Below are 16870 nucleotides of genomic sequence, written 5' to 3'. Positions count from 1 at the left end.
AACAAGAACTGATTTAGTTTCATGGAACAATTAGATACTCTGGTAAAACCATCTCAGATTTTTCTATCGTTATTCGCATATTGAAATGTAAAATTTATTACATGCTTACACACCATGAATTCTGAACTTGATTTATGAATCTTTTATGAAGATATGAAATATTTTTAATTTTCTTTTTTCTACTTTAAGAAAATAAAATTTAGTGGCAATGTATTCGTTTAACATTGAAGTATACTAAAAAATACTAAATGGATAAATTTAGGATATTATATCCTGAATTCGAAACTCAATTAAAATTATTATTGGAGTTGAAGAAATCAGTACAGCAGAAATTATACACCTATTATCATTTACTAATGAATAGGAATTTTGAAGAATTAGTGTATTTTACAGTCACATTTTGTTCGTGAAAAATAACGATATAAAATCGTTACCCCAGAAAAAGATTGCTCATATACTACGCTAAAAAGTATGTACTAATTCTGTTGGCCATCGTGGAATACAATTCTATTATGTATAGACATTGTATATCACAGAATTTCGAATTCCTTATATTATTTTAGTCATCGCGTTTTACAGGAAACATATTAATTTATGTGGAGAATACTGATGTAACTTTATGGGCGTAAAGGTCGAGCATTATCAAGCATAGTAAACTTGATAGTGAAATTCTCATTAACTAACTTTATTGTTATTAAAATTTCTGATAAATAGTGACAACTAGAAAAGAGAATGTTGCTTTTAGCCTTACTTACATGCTTTACAAGTTTACTTGAATTTTTATTGCACTTTGTTACTTTCAACGCTTTTCGCGCAACTAAAACTTATACGTGGTTCAAAAATTCATATCAGTTGTACATATGATAAATTTATTACATACTATGTGAAATTGAAATAAATATATGACTTTCGAAATGCATTAAATAAAACATATCTTTATGAATAAAATTTTGCATCTTTGAATTTTTTATTATTAATTTGTGCTTTGAGTAATTTTGCTTCCATCGTGAAGATACTGTAATAGGCATTAATATTACGAAAAATGTACATGATTTGGGCACTGTTGGACACGTTTGGGCACGTCGGAAAACGTGAAAGAAAAAGGCTCATGGGAATGGCGTATCTTCTCGATAAATCAGAATTGAAACATTTTCACAAATGTATTGGACAGAGGAGAAAAAAAATTGCGCTCAAGGAACAAATGTTAGCTGTAAATGAAATCAAATCTCTAAGATACTACTAATTTTTGAGAAAAATATACCAACTAATTTTTTTTTTAATTTTCTATACTTTTATTACTGTTCCACAACGCGTTAAAAAATTGCACTTGGTATCATAGTTCGTTTAATGTTTTAAGTTCAAGTTTGATAACACACTAGCGTTTTAATACTTCAACCGCAGTCGAAGGAGTTTTGAAAGACTTTACAATGAGCTATATCGATCAAAGAATTTTTACATGAGCTTAAATTAGATTTGGAAAATTTTACTTTGTAATATACTGTCACCAAGTTGACTTACTGTGTCTAACTAAGATGGATCCTACAATAGATCCTGACTTTTACAAAAATTTCGAAATGGCTAAAAAATTATGGGAAGAGAAGTTTTATTGAACATGCAAGATATTGCAGGCATCTTTTCTATACCCTATTAAAAAAAAAGAACACTACAAATACCTGGTAACCTATTTCTATGTTCATTCCTGATTCTTTCACTAATCGGCACGGTACGTAATTATGAAATTTTGAAAATTTCATCATCACTAATAACTCTATCCATTTAGATCTTGAAACTTTTCAAGTATAAAGAGAATTTGATTATAGGCAGCACTTTGGCTTTAATAATGATGACATTTTGTTATATGTTTATGATATTCTTTAAAAATCAGGTAAAGCATTTTTTAAAAACCGTTGTTAATGCGAGTAATAATGAATATTATTTAATTCAAATAAAAACAAGATATATATGAGCTTAATTTTGATGTCTCGAATGTGGTTTGCTAATTCAGAGGAAATTCAAGGAATGATGCTGAAATTAGGCAGAAAAGGATATTTTATGTCTACATTTCAAGCAGGTCAGAAATTAGAGATTACTAGAAGATTGAAACCGATTTATTTATTGAAATATTTTTTAGGGGCACTACTTTTATCATGTATTAGTTTTGGAATAGCTCCGATAGCATTTCCATCGTTCTTAACTTGGGCTCTTCCAGGCAATCAGACTTTCGAAAAAAACCTTCCTCTTCACCCCGAATTTTTCATAAATGAAGAGTAATATTTTTATCCCCTTTTAGCTGGTCAACTTATGTGTTTAATTGTTTATGGTTTATTAATAGGAGCTATGAATTGTTTTCAATGTTGTGCGGTTGGGTTCATTATTGTTGAAATTTGGATTTTACAGTACGCAACAGTTTAATTACTAGTTTGGTGTACAAAAAATGAAAAAAATGGACAATCCATATTTCAGATACACTTTTGAGACGATGAATGAAGCATACAATCGCAAAATTGCGATCAATGAAGAAAATACCAATGCATGGATTTGCGACCAACTCAAAGATTTAGTCCGCACGCATCAAATTTGTATCGAGTGAGTTATATTAAATTATATAATTATGATCAGTTCTGTCTTTTAAATCTTCGCTAATTTTTGTTTCTACGATATTACACAAAAAATGAGTGATCCTTTAATGTTCGTTGGGAGCAATGAAAATGTTATTTGCGTTTTGTTTAACCATTTGTACTATTGTTTTTGTTTGTATTCCTAGTCAACTTTTGAAAATCACTAGTGAAGATTTTTATAATACGTGGTACGTGAGAAAGTCAGTCTACTAATTTTTTTCGACGATAATTCAATAAATTACTTATTAATTTATTTAAGTTGTGGAATGAATGATCAAATCTATTCATCAGAGATGCGGAAGTTATTATTATTTATTATGATGAAAAATATAAAACCTTTTGTGCTAACGGCAGGACCAACCATAGAATTAAATTTCGAAACCTGCAGCACTGTTAGCTTTTTTTCTTTTTATATGCATGAAATTATCTTGAAATTATGTAATCAGTATAATTCAAACTATTGTTTCCAGATAATTAAATCTTCTATGTCGTATGCAACAGCCTTCAGATCTTTCTACACTTAGCTATGATTTTTTTCTCTTTTATTTTACTTTATCCATGGAAAAATTAATTTTGGTGTTATTTGTATATTATTGATCAATCAAATCTCTAAAATATTACTAAATTTCAAGAAAATATACCAACTGCAGTTTTATTTAAATACCCTTATAATTTTTTAACACAATCGTTGAACAAATTGCTCTTTGCATCATAGTTGGTCTAATATTTCAAGTACAAGCTTGGTGACGCACTAAAATTTTAATATTCCTATTTCACCGCAGCTGACTAAGTTTTCAAAAACATTATATTGTTTTTTAATAGTTACAATTTAAATAAATTGGACGCGTTGGAAAGTTTTTTCTCAACAATAAATCAATACGAGGGTTAAACTGCTGATTTTGTTGTTTCTTGAACTTTTATATCGTAATTCCAAATCATATTTTGAATTTTTCGAAAATTTCAAACTTATTGGGTCTCTTCGCATATTTGAAGTAATTTTTTTTAATATTTTGCAGTTATTGCGGAAAATAAACCCTTGAGTTTTAATTCAATAACGAGAATGTATAAATAGAAATAATTTTTGTGGGAAACTTTGTCCATGTATCGATGGTGTTTTTTTTTAATTATACTTATTATAAATGATCAAAGAAATTTCAAATCTTACTAAATTATATTTATTGTATATTCCTGTATCTAAATAAATACCCTTGTCAAAAAATAATTATTTAATTTTAAACTTTCCTACTTATAATGAAACTATCGTCAGGACTTAAACCAACAGCCACGGAAAAGGTATTTACGCAAAACTACCTATTACATTTTTTTAAAGAGGATGCGTATTATAGGTTGAGACTTAAGAAAATCTATGACTGATTAAAGACTCTCTCTTATGAATTATTTGGAGATATCAGACACCTTTGTCTTACATTAAAAATTAAGCTCCACCTATAACTGTTTTATTTAGCTTTTTTACAACTCGCTTCTCGTCTATGAGATTTATCACTTGGATTGGATATAGGCCTACCTAAAAACTTTATAACAAATTCATCTATCGCAACTCTAGTTGACGAGCAATAATAGCACTTCATAAGTGCCTACATTATTTCTCTCAATATCTTTTCGAGATAAAGTTATCAATCAATCCTGAGTGTAGTTTTATAATTTTATGGATGTAAAAGTCAAATATCATCCTGCGTACAGGACTTTTTATGATTTTAATGCCTAACTTTATTTTTTGCAAAATTCCTGATGACAGGTGGACAAGAATTTTTCTTTTAAATTGACTTTACACGTTTTAAAAGTTTACTTAAATTTCTATATTAACCTAATTTGAAAGTAGGCGTCTGATATAACAGAATTATTGTCCCCTTTTTCATTGATTGATTTTTTGAAATTACGATATGTCTTTTTCGCACACTAAAGGCTAAGCTTTGAAAAGCTCTAAAGACTTGAAATTTTCATATTTTTTCGCTTTAGTTTCCTAGAATTGAAATGAAAGCCGATTCCGGTACAAAAAGGTCAAAACAAAAAGGTCAGACCGAAAAGGTCAGACCGCAAGGTATATATGCTCGCACTGAACTGTACGTTTTTATTTTTTTTATCTTTTTTCGAGCTAACCTTTTGGGTATTTGACTTTTTTTTAATTGTGACCTTTTTGTCTTTGACCTTTTAATAGTTTTACCGGTATTGATCTTTTTGTTTTGAACTTTTTGTCCGAGTACTTGAAAGACATAAACTTGGTTTTAAATCTTAAAAATGTGTATTGCATACATCTATCAGAGCCCTCATTAACATCCAATCACAATGCTCAAAATTGTTAATACTATTTCAACAATTGTTTTTTGGGCGATAGATCCAAAATAAGATGGAATAGTCGCAGCTTGTGCTATATTAGAATCAAAAACTAATTTATTGAACATTGGAAAGTAGTAATCACGGTTTCATAATATTTTATTTCCAATAATCTAATAACAGGGTTGAAAAGGTGAAGCATCTTTTCAGTCTATTATCATTTGATAATATTTAATATACTATTTTACAAGAAATAAATAATTGATCATGAATTAAGCGTTGTTATAAATTTGTTTAGGATAGAAGGAAGACTGTAGTTGCTTAGTCAAGTTTTATACGTGTGAATTAGGATAAAATTTTTTAACAAAAATTGTTCGCCAGTGAATTTGAATCTACAAGATTGTATGCAAGGAAAATGTTAACTTTGATAACTCAGAAACTTGAGTTTTTCATTTATAGATTTGAAAAGGACATCTTGACAACTTGAAAGTACATTGCGATGAAAAAACGAATATTCGTATAAACTTATACTAAAACTCATAAAAGTTAAATAATGCGCTAAAATAGAAATATTTTGGCTGTGAAGCAAAGCACCGATCTCGCAATATGATCAGAATCATGTCGATTCAATTGTGGAGAAAAAAATATCAGATTTAATAAAACTAGCCCCATCTACTGCATTTCACATGACTAAAACCTTCTCACAACTGGAAAATTTCTAGAAATTTTAATTATGATCGATTTATAACACCATATTATAAACTATTAGCACATTAGTAACCCTTGCAATAATATATAATGTACACTTGAAACCCAAAAATTAAAAATCAGGCGATATTCTACTAAAGTACTTTTTTTAAAATAAGTTCTTTTATCGTAAAGTTCACATCTTACCAAGAACCTTCTATTGCTGAAAAAATGACTACTTAGTTAATTTTGAAACATAAAAATAAAATGAATAGTTTTAAACTTTCCCGTTCACTCCAGAATCAATTTTACGACTTTGAAACACGACACAACACTATCTCGGAAAGTTGCCTGTGCAGTACTACTAATGAATTATTTAAAAGATAAAGATGAATATCTACAAATTTTACCTATGAGTAAATTTAGAAAAATAACTTTTTCGAGGCCTTCATCATTTACGGAATTTTTTCATAGAAGTAGCGATTGAAATTCTTTCGATTGATATCAACAACTACTTATAGAAAAATGGGAAATAGTTTTCATTCTAAAAAATTTGCGTTAAATCATAATAGTTCATACTATTTATTTAATACAGTTCGGATGGAAAAGTTTTGATGAAAATATTAATTTGAAAAAATCTACATAATAATGTTTAACAACAACATGGAACTACCTCATACACAAAGCAAAAAATATCTCAATGGTTAAAGAGTAAATCACGATTGTGCCCATAAAATTTCAAAGACTATCTATCGGTTTTCATCACACTGTTGCTTGCTCGCGTTCCTCAACTAACAATCGAAAAATTATTTGTAAATGGCACAATCGATTTAAGACTCGTCTAAAATCATTAAGTTATTAATTGCCTCTCGAATATTCAAATACAAAAATCTGTGATCGTTTTTTTAGATCACCCAATTGCCATGAAATAAAATATTTTCTTGTTTTACAAGCTAAGCTATCGTTCATGGTTTCAATTTTTCATTCAGTTTATTACTGTATACCTCATTAATATATGTGCCGCGATCCTATGATTTCCCTAAGCATTGAGTATATAACGATACTCATTTCATAAAAATTAAGCAAACAACAAGAACTGATTTAGTTTCATGGACCAATTAGATACTCAGGTAAACGCATCAAAAATTTTGCATAACGATATTCGTACTTTGCAATGCAACAATAATTACAAAACTTTGTATTGAAAGGAGTTCATTTTGTATTAATAATATACACGTGAAAAAAAACTGTGTCTTTAATATTTTTACTAGTGTACATTTTGATCGAATGTCAAGTAAATCTTATCAAAACATACAATTGTAAACAGATTAATATATTTCTTATTAGAAAATTTAATTTCAATTCTTATTAAGTTCAATATTATATCACTCTTTGGATAACAAAAAGAACTGGCATCAAAATTTTGTGATAGATTTATATTAAAAGAAGAAAATTTAGAAGTAAAAGGAAAAATTATATTAATTTATCTCTTTCTTTACAGCTTAATCTGTAGTTTTATAAAGCCTCGACACATAATAACAAATTGAAAAGAGTATATCTCTTTTAACTTGAATTTTTCATGTGTAAGAAGTCAACTCGGATTTATTTAATCGGGTTATTAGTGGGTGGAGTCTAAAGAAATTAAATGATCGATCAAACTTTCACTTATGGCTTTCTTGAAGCTCCTAAGTATGTTTCGTCTTACATCTAAAGATAAGCTCCACCTTTAAGTACTCTTAATCTATTTATTCAGCTCTTTTTCAGCTCGCTCTGGCGTTCGCTTTAGAAGATATATTATTTTTGGAGATAAAATAATTTAAACTTATAAAATTAGATAAATTTCTCATTTGGAATTACCAGTCTGGGAAGTTTATACTGAATTACCATCGTATACTTTTTAGTGGGCAAATTCAAGAAAAATAAAATCATGGCGACCGACATTGATACAGTTTTTGTGCTATAGAAAATATGTTACTACTACTTGATCTATATTGTATGACTCAATAAATATCTACTCAAGTTTTCGAATACGTTAAGTTATATTACGTATTAAAACAAAAATTGACTTTATAGTTGGAAACTATATCGTAAATTACTATTGCATATAAATTAAGATTAAAAACTTAACTTGTCCCTCTAAAAATAATTATAATTTTCCTAATTGTGCTCATAGAGTGCTCAATGTGTTTAAATTGATCAGTGAGTCATTAATAAGTTCAACACAATGACGTTTTGATATTTTAACGATAAATTCTTATGGAAAAGGTGGATCTAATATATATCATTCTAGTAATAAGAATATGGAAAATTATTATCCGGTCAATAATTTTTATCTACGACTTAGATGTACATTAAAAAAAGTTGACTGAAATAACATAACACTTTTAATGGAAATAAATGATTCAAATACTTATATTAAGTTTACGTAAGTTTAAGATTAAATAGAAAATTAATTGACAGAAGAAGAATTAATGGGCGGAACCATTAGAATAATTTAAAATTGTTTTATGTACCATACCTTAAGAATCAAGGAACCAAAAATTCAAATCCATAGCTATAACTATAAAAGCAGCTCTTTTATCGGTAAATCCAAAAATTAAACTTCATTTTGAATTTTTTTCAGATGCCGAACAGTGGGCGGAGTTTGAAATTAAATTTCGGAGATAGGCTTACATGCGCTTGTATCCGAAAAGCGCAAAATTCTCTTGATTAACGTTTAACACTTATTTACCTTTCTTTTCAAGAGTATCTTTTTTACGAAGAATAACGCTGCTTAATTTCGTAGGCAGTATTTCACGTGTAGTAGTCTGATACATTTGAGTTGAGAGGATAGAAGTCAATGATAGTAAATTAAATTTTAAGAGGGCTGAAATGTTTAGCGGAAAGCTATTTGAAATTGATAAATTTTTACCCTGCTCGTTATTTTAGTATCAGTTTCATGATGTAAACTTTTTTATTGCCTCCTTTTAATTAACTGATCATTGCGCTTCATAAAACTTAGTTTATTCAGGAATTCGATAATTATTCAGCCAATACATAACATTATGATTAATCAACGAAGAGAAAAAAATCTCTTGATTATTAAACAGCAATAGTGCCTGAGAAATTAAAAAAATTTCTTGATTATTGAACAATGAAGCGTAATAGTGCCTGAGGAATTGAAAAAAAATATATTTATTCGGATTCGCATAACCGATTCGAGACTCGTTAAAAATCATCGATGCATAAACTGCCGCTCGAATACCTAAATACGTAAAATTCGTGACGAATTTAATTGTTTATTTATTTATAGTTTTTATTTCATAAATGATTGAGACGTCCCCATGAATTCCCTCGAAATTTAGAAACTTTCGCCGGTTCTGGTCTGTGGTTCTGCAGTAAAAATAGAGCAAACATCAAAAGCCAATTAAATCGTATGATTAACTAAGATGTTTTTGTAATGTAAGCAGTTCATCAAAAACATAGTTGAAAACAGGTATATACATTTATTCTTATTTATTGCACTAAAATTATGTTCGGAATAGATATCTATTTTAGTACCTCGATTATCAATGAGGTTTATTGCAAAAAAAATGTCTTCTATTTGTACAAGGTGGGTGCTTTAATGCTTTTCGTACGTCATAAAAAAAGTGTTAGAAAAATATGGAAAGAAAGAAGTAACGTGCTCGTTAGACTAGACTAATTGGTACATTTTAAAAAGCTAGATATACTTTTAGAAAGTTATAAGGTAAGTAAACAAAGTATTTCATTTTCAAATATACATTGAATGTCAATATAAAAAAATTATGAGAAAGTTATTCTTTTCCGATTTATCAAAGAACACAATCATGCATCACCGTATCCACGTGGAATAATCTGCCGGCTCAAAGAATGCAAATTGCCATCTTCACCTATTTTTAATTAAATTGTTATATGGTTGAGCAAGAACTTGCATTCATCAATGAACATCTATTTATATAAGAAACATATTCTAAAAATACAGCTTACCTTTTTAACTTTTACTCAATGTATCAAAATTGAAAGTTGTTTGTTTTTGTTAAGCTGTCGCAAAATTTCCAAGTCAATTGACATTATTAAAAACTAAATAATCGAGAAAATTTTCATGTGTGAATAAAAATTATCAATACGGTCAAGGTTGATATTTTTATGGCCGTATAAATAAAATTTAAAAATTTCGATGATTACTTTTTCGAAAGAAAAAATGTTTCTTGAATAATATCTTCTTTTTCAGGACCATGCTCTATGAATATTTGTAATATTTTCATAAAAATGATATTACTTGAGAAATAAATTCAATCATAAAATATTTCGTAGGTATATCAACTTGAACTTAAGAATTTAACTAATGTTTGATAATGTTCAAAAATTATAAAGCTACTTTTACCTGGTCTCAATAAACTCATTTACCTGTAGTTATATTGAAAAAATATACAAAATAATTGATAGACAAAAATTATTGTATTTTGAATGTTCATTTTTATTCTGATGTCACTTCTTCTTTTTCAATACTACAAAAAGTTGTTACTTTTTATGTCAAATCAGTTTACATAAACATTTTTCAACATATAATTTGTACCAATTGCAGTCAAATGTTATTTCTATAATGTGTGAACATCAATGTTCAAACAATTATTTTGCTTTTCACAGCTTTTTTCTTGTACAAGTAATTAAATGGCCAAAAAAGAGCCTCGATTGATGGTATACATGGCGATTTGATAAAATTAATTTTTTTTGTGTTTATTCATTTTTTTTTCCTTACAATTTATCAAGCAATCTACCCATCGATTATTAATTACTACTGTAAAGATGCACGAGCAGTAACTTTTTTCCTTATAATCATTCCGAGTCCGGATGTTAAGTGGACTACGTCCGGATGACAGACGTCTAAAGGTAAGAATAAGTTGCTTGTGATATTTTAAAGTTTAAAATTAAGAAAATTACCAAGTTTTGCTTCTTCAATTTCTATCGATGTTATTATTGGTGCTGTTCAACTCCTTATTCATCCCAACTCTACGTAATGTACTAAGGATCGTTGTTATTGATTTTTCGTACATTATTAGCGATACATAGATAAATGTTGATCTTTTAATAATTTAGTTTTGTACCTTTAAAGGATATATTTTATGCTTTGGATGGACAAACAAGCATTTCACATTCAGATGAGTATAGTTATTTATGTATTACTGAATTAACGCATCATCCACAGCAAGTGGAATAATTAATGATGTTCATTTAGCTTCTTAAAACAAGCTTATCCTTAATTAGTAATATAATATATACTACTCCTCGCATCACGGACACATTAAAGATATTCGTCGTTAGATATGCAAGAAAATCTAATTCGCGACTTTTGAATGTTCCAAGTTTTATTTCGTGCCAAAAATCTATAAATCAAACACTTACGTTTAATCTATTTAATGCCTTTATACTGATAAAGAGGAATTTTATCGCTACGAATTAAGCAAAATTTACAATGAATAACTATAAGCAGTGTTTAAATGTATACTAATTTCAGTGTTAAAGACAGAGCATAGTAGTAACATTTGTGCTTATGTAAATTTTATTAAAAATGATGCTTACGCGAAAATTAAAATAATTAATAATAGTGTATTAAACATACCGTAATTTTGAAAGAAAGTAAAATTTAGAAAAGTTCATAAAAATTGGTGGCTCAAAAAAAGTAAGAAAAATTACTTAGCTAATCAAGTTATGTTATTTGTTTAAAACTAACTTGGTATTTAACTTATTATTCTTACATTTTTAGGAGTTAAAATTTAATGAATGATTATCGAAAACTTTTCCAGTATATAAGATTGCATTTAAGCCTAACGGTTAGCTGGTTAGAATCAACTTTGAAAACCTATTCACTTTTATATAGATGACTGTTCAATTTAAAACATCCAATAACACGAAATATTATCATGGATAAAGTTAATGAAATTTTTTATATTGTTCCCTTTCACCTAATAAGCATTAATTCTAACATCTTAAAACGGGAGTATCCAGATGTTGTATGCTGAAATCTTATGGTCCACTATTGTAAGGATTCTTGTTAAATATTAACATTTTACCGATTTTAATGGTCTTTTATAGTTATTTAAAATCAACTATCATTTTCAAATTTCGATGGTATAACTTTTGCATTTTTCATATGACAACGATTCTTAAGAGTAAGTTACAATTCAGTAATAATAATTAAGATAGATTAATAATTTATTTGACATAGCTTTTTATATGGAATTATTACCAAGTGAGTATCGTTACAATATTACGAATATATAGACGAATAAGTATATACTTGTACGGTGTTCATCAGATATATCTTAACCGTGTCATTGTAAAGCTTTAGTCGTGATTTTATTGAAATGTTTCATTACAACTTGACTCTATAGTTAAGACTATTCAAACAAAGATTCCATCGAGCTTTTCTAGTTGAGGAACAGTAAAATACTTTATTACGAATATATAGACGAGTAGGTGTTCTAATTGTACGCAATCCTTAACTATGCCGTATCCTTATGTCAAGCCAATATCAAATTTATTATCTTACTCTATTCTCAAATTTAAATTGTATCACCAAACTTCAACGAACTTTACTTCAATCGCTTAAATTACAAGTATTAATTATTAGAGCTAGTTGCTAATTAACGTGTTTTAAAAGCGATATCAATAAGGTTTTTGAATATATTTCAATGTCAAGAAAATTTTATCAAGGATTAGGAATGAAAAGTCGAATTATTTTTTAAGTGAAAAAAAGTTGATTCAAAGGCAACTAGTAGATGTTGACATAACTTATTTTTAATGCTTAGCTTATGCTACAATTTTAGAGATAAAGTATATTCTATACCATAGCACTTACATGCAATTACAAATAAGTTAATTTGAAAGGTTATAATTTAATTTTGCGTTTCATAAGTGATGTTGTTCTCAATTATCAACGCAATTATTGGATCTTAACATTGTCTTATGTACTCTCTTCTCTGTATTTATGGTGTGGTGCGGTATTCGTGACTAGTCGCAAGCTTCGTATAAAGTACCCGAAATATTTGTCTTTCGAATAATTTTGGAAGAGAGAACCGCTATATACAAATGCCCGCTTAAAACACCATTTGTTTGTTTATTTTTTTTTGTATTTTTTTCTGGGACATTGTTATGGTTTCAAGATTTTTACATTTTTCATGTTTTTTTTGTTCTTTAATTCAGTATTTCATTAATTATGTTGCATTTCAGTTAAGTTAACTGCCTCCGTGAGACATAAAGTTACTCAAAAGATAGGAACTTTATGTCTCACGGAGGCAACTTGAAATTAATGTTGCGGACTATTTAATTTGATTCTTATTACAGTCGCTATTAAAAATGCATATTTCTGCAATTATAGAATAATTATGTAGAAATATTTGCTTTGACTGGAATTGATGCAATGTAATTATCAAAACACTGCTAATACATTTAGCTTTCAAGTTTAGATTACAACTTTCAAAATTTGATACAGATGAAAAATTATATTATCTATTACACGCGTAGAAAATATTTTTTATAGATATACGCTGATGTATATAGTACTTTTTTGATCACATAACACTGTCACATTGGTAATTGTATTTTTTTTATACTCAAAACTCGAAACTCTGAAGACTCTATACTCTGAAAACTCGTACTCGGAAAACTCTACATTCTCAAAACTCTATACTCAAATCACTCCACAAAAGTCTGACTATCCCATGACTCTTGCGGTTAGGCAAGAGTCATGGGATAGTCAGATTCTTCTGTGTGCTCTTTGATGAAAAAATCAAAGAACGAAAAAATGGAAAAGTTTAGTTGAACGGAACAATTAATTTAAATTGCCAGTATTTGAACAATAATCGATTACAATTTATAAGGAGTTAAAAGAGTTTAATCAATTAGCTCAAGGATACGAATACCAGTATCTAAGAGTTAAATAAATTAGAGTTATCAAAAATGCACACTCAATGAAAAACGAATCTACTTCGAGTTTTACAACAGCACAATTTTAACTCGATCAAATGAGAAAGAGCAACTTGGTAATTTTCAAATCAGGTAACTGTTTAATCGATTATCAGTGTTGACCTATTTTTTACGTATAATTTATTAGTACGAGAAGATGTTGATTACATACTACTTTTTTTAAAACTTGTACAAGTTAATTGAAAGATGTGTACACTCTTCTTTTTATTAAAAAACTGACTTAGAAAAAATTGATTGCGATCAATATGTAAGGACAATTAATACGGCAATTATATATATGATATATAATATAAAACTTGTGCCTTTGCTTTAAACGCTTTTTTCTCTTATTTAAGGCTTCTAATCACACATTTGTAAGGATATCTGAAACATTCGGTGTACAAGCAAATAGAACCGTATATTTCTAAGGAATCACAGCTCGACGATCGCTGTTTGGATCAAAAAATGTTAATAACATACACACTTTTACAAAAGAATGTACTCTCTATACTTTAAATTTACCTCATTAATTTTTTTTCCTTCTTTTCTCAAAAATTTTCAGTATAGCTTATGATAATTTGTATGCACACTCGTGAAAGTGCTTTTGAGATTTAAAAAAATTTTTTGTAGGTTTACGTGCCTACCTCAGTCTTAGCAGGGGCTAAGTATAGACGCAAAATTTACTCTGGAAGATTTTTACTGCTGTGCTGTTTTTGTAAATATTTTTTACTGAATATTATAGCGATTAAACAAAGAAGATCCTAACGTCAAGTATAACGTTAATAATTCAATGTCATATAATATACTGATTATTATATAGTCATTCGGTATATATACGTCGCTTTTTTTCTGCTGATTTTACGCCCGGCGGGCCCCCGCCCCCAAATGGGGCACCGCCTCCCTAAACCGTTGAATGATCCAACTATAAGTAAGTTTTTGTTTGCTTTTTAAAAAATATATTCTGTACAAGAATTAACAATTACAAGGTAATATCGAATATAGTTAGAGAAAAACGACAACTTTTTTCGATCGCGTATCAACGCGCAGCGCTTTGGTTATACGGCGTCGGAAAATTTAAGAGAATCAAACATCCAAAAAGGGTGTTTCACAAATAGGCCACAAACCTAAAAGAGTTTGCTCGACTATCTTACTTTTTTAAATTTCATTATCTGACGACAAAGTTTTATTATAAAACACAGAAATTATATTTCATTAAATTTACCTTCGGACGAAAATAAAAAATTTTACAAAACCCACTTGCATGTACGAACGTCTCTTTTCAGAAACAAGCCTATCACACAAGCAGGCTCGCCTAGGAACTACATCTTTCCAGTTAATTCGTTTGTACAACAAAAATGAAAGAACGTTTACTTGTAAATTACATTAATCTTAAGTTCAAAGCTATCCACTTATTCTGACTCGGTTTACAATGATTGAATTTGTTTTCCTTTCTCACAAAAAAGAGCTTAATCAACCTTAAGTCTAGATAGAAACTTTTTTTAGACTTGCTACTCGATACTTTTTTTCTTAGAGGAATTGATGTATAATATTGTTGTTACTTATAAGCAAATCTCAATGACCTGAGTGAAGAAACGCAATTACTCCTACAATAGCAAGCTAGATGTTTTTTTTTTTTTAATTTTTTTTTATAAATTTTTTTCTCACAATCCTATTGAATAAGGTGCTCGCACTCTCCTAGAATTTGATCTTGCCTTACATTCAATATCTATTCAAGCGTGGCTTTTGATGCGATGGTATCCGAAACTCCGCTTAATAAACGTTGATAATTGTAAATATGTTTTTTTATATTTATTGGATTTAGGATGGCGTAATTTCACGTGCGATCGTTCCTGCTTCCCGAGAGATTGCTATTATCCTGTAGTGTTTTCCCGCCTTCGAGACGACCGTCTCGGTGCCCGTGTGGGGGACACCCGCGGCGTCAAGAGACGATTAATTGCGTAGTTGTGTCTCTTATATGCGCTTCAAACAGCCCAAGACCGGCTTACCATGTATATAACTGATATGCTGCTAGAGCAGATATAATTGTGTACCAGGGGAACCTCTTCTCATAACTAGACCCTTTTATGGATTTTTGTTTTTTTAATTGTGCGCTTTTTCGCTCGATTGATTATTTGCAACTTTTTGTTTTTAGACAGATTTAGAGATTTCTTCTAATATAGCGTGGCGCGGTAGAACTTTAAAAGAGGATGTGTTTCCAAGATGAGTAATTAATGCAACGCTAAACCAGAAACAGAGAAAACATTTTTTTCAACCACTGTTCATTTTAAAATATCAAAAAAATTAAGGCTAAATTTATTTTTTCTTATAATTCTTATAGTACTAATATTTTCATCTTAAATTATTCATGTATCAATATAATAAAAAAATTTTCAATATTATATCAGATTTCAATGATAAGATGATTTTTTTTCATTTTTTTTTTTCTTTAAGAAAATGGATCGAAAAATATTTTTTGTGTCCTCGTTAAAAGATAATGATCCTCAACTAACACAAAAAAGTTTTAACGATTCTTTACTTGAAAATTTGCAATGAATGTTTCTAAGCGAATGATTTTGATAAGTTGTATTTATAATTGTATGTCACGCTTACCTATTTCATTAAAGTTGTTGACAAAGAAAAAACCAAAGAATAATACACCATTGGTGCGCAGTGGTCAAAGAATAAGTACCATAACCCCGTAGGGCGTTCTGAAAATGAAAGATCAATTTTCGAAAAAAGTTTCGTAGGAGGCAGAGTTTCAGTTAAATTTTTTCGCTAAAAGGTCGGTATAGATATAGATAGCCTGAGCTAAAAGCTTGTCATTTTACGTCATTCCTTACTGTATCAGTCGGAAAAGTTTCAATGCTTGGCGAGATCATTTTTTAATCGTAGATTAAAAAGCAATCAATTTTTTTTTCATCGTGGCTTAAATAAACTACGTCGCCATTCAATTGTATTGTCTCTAAGTGCGATGTAAATAGTCGTCCTTCGATTTATCGACCTTCCGTCCCGAGCATTTGTCGCAGTAATAGTTGCGTTAAAGGATTTCGTTCGTACGATTAAACTCTTCAAAAAAAAAAATATCAAATAAAATCCAGCTGATTTTATCCGCGCACTTTCGCGCAGTTTTCGACTTTCAAAATTACTAGCACGAAAATAAAAAAATACAACATAAAAAAGAGATAAAACATCGACTCGCGCTTGTTGTTAAACCATATGGCGAAATCTCACTTACAGTTGCCAGTGCAGCTGCAATTATATCTCGACTGCACATCACGTTCAACGCATTGACCTCGCTTCGTAAAAAA

The 16870-nt window shown here is 29.1% G+C and overlaps 1 protein-coding gene across 1 annotated transcript in view; it reads right to left on the bottom strand.

The window, feature by feature from the left end:
- LOC106656897 (brain protein I3) overlaps positions 1 to 16870 on the bottom strand; it is a 61639-nt gene that overhangs the window by 44353 nt on the left and 416 nt on the right. Inside the window, exon 2 of the mRNA XM_014378058.2 lies at positions 16173 to 16270. The gene's annotated coding sequence lies outside the window, so the exon portion shown is untranslated. The remainder of the gene's footprint in view (positions 1 to 16172; positions 16271 to 16870) is intronic.

This window comes from Trichogramma pretiosum, unplaced genomic scaffold (genome assembly GCF_000599845.2).
Source record: "Trichogramma pretiosum strain Unisexual culture from Peru unplaced genomic scaffold, Tpre_2.0 scaffold14, whole genome shotgun sequence".
NCBI lineage: Eukaryota > Metazoa > Arthropoda > Insecta > Hymenoptera > Trichogrammatidae > Trichogramma > Trichogramma pretiosum.
Note: the sequence above shows the minus strand (reverse complement) of the source record. Positions and strands in the feature narration are given on the sequence as shown.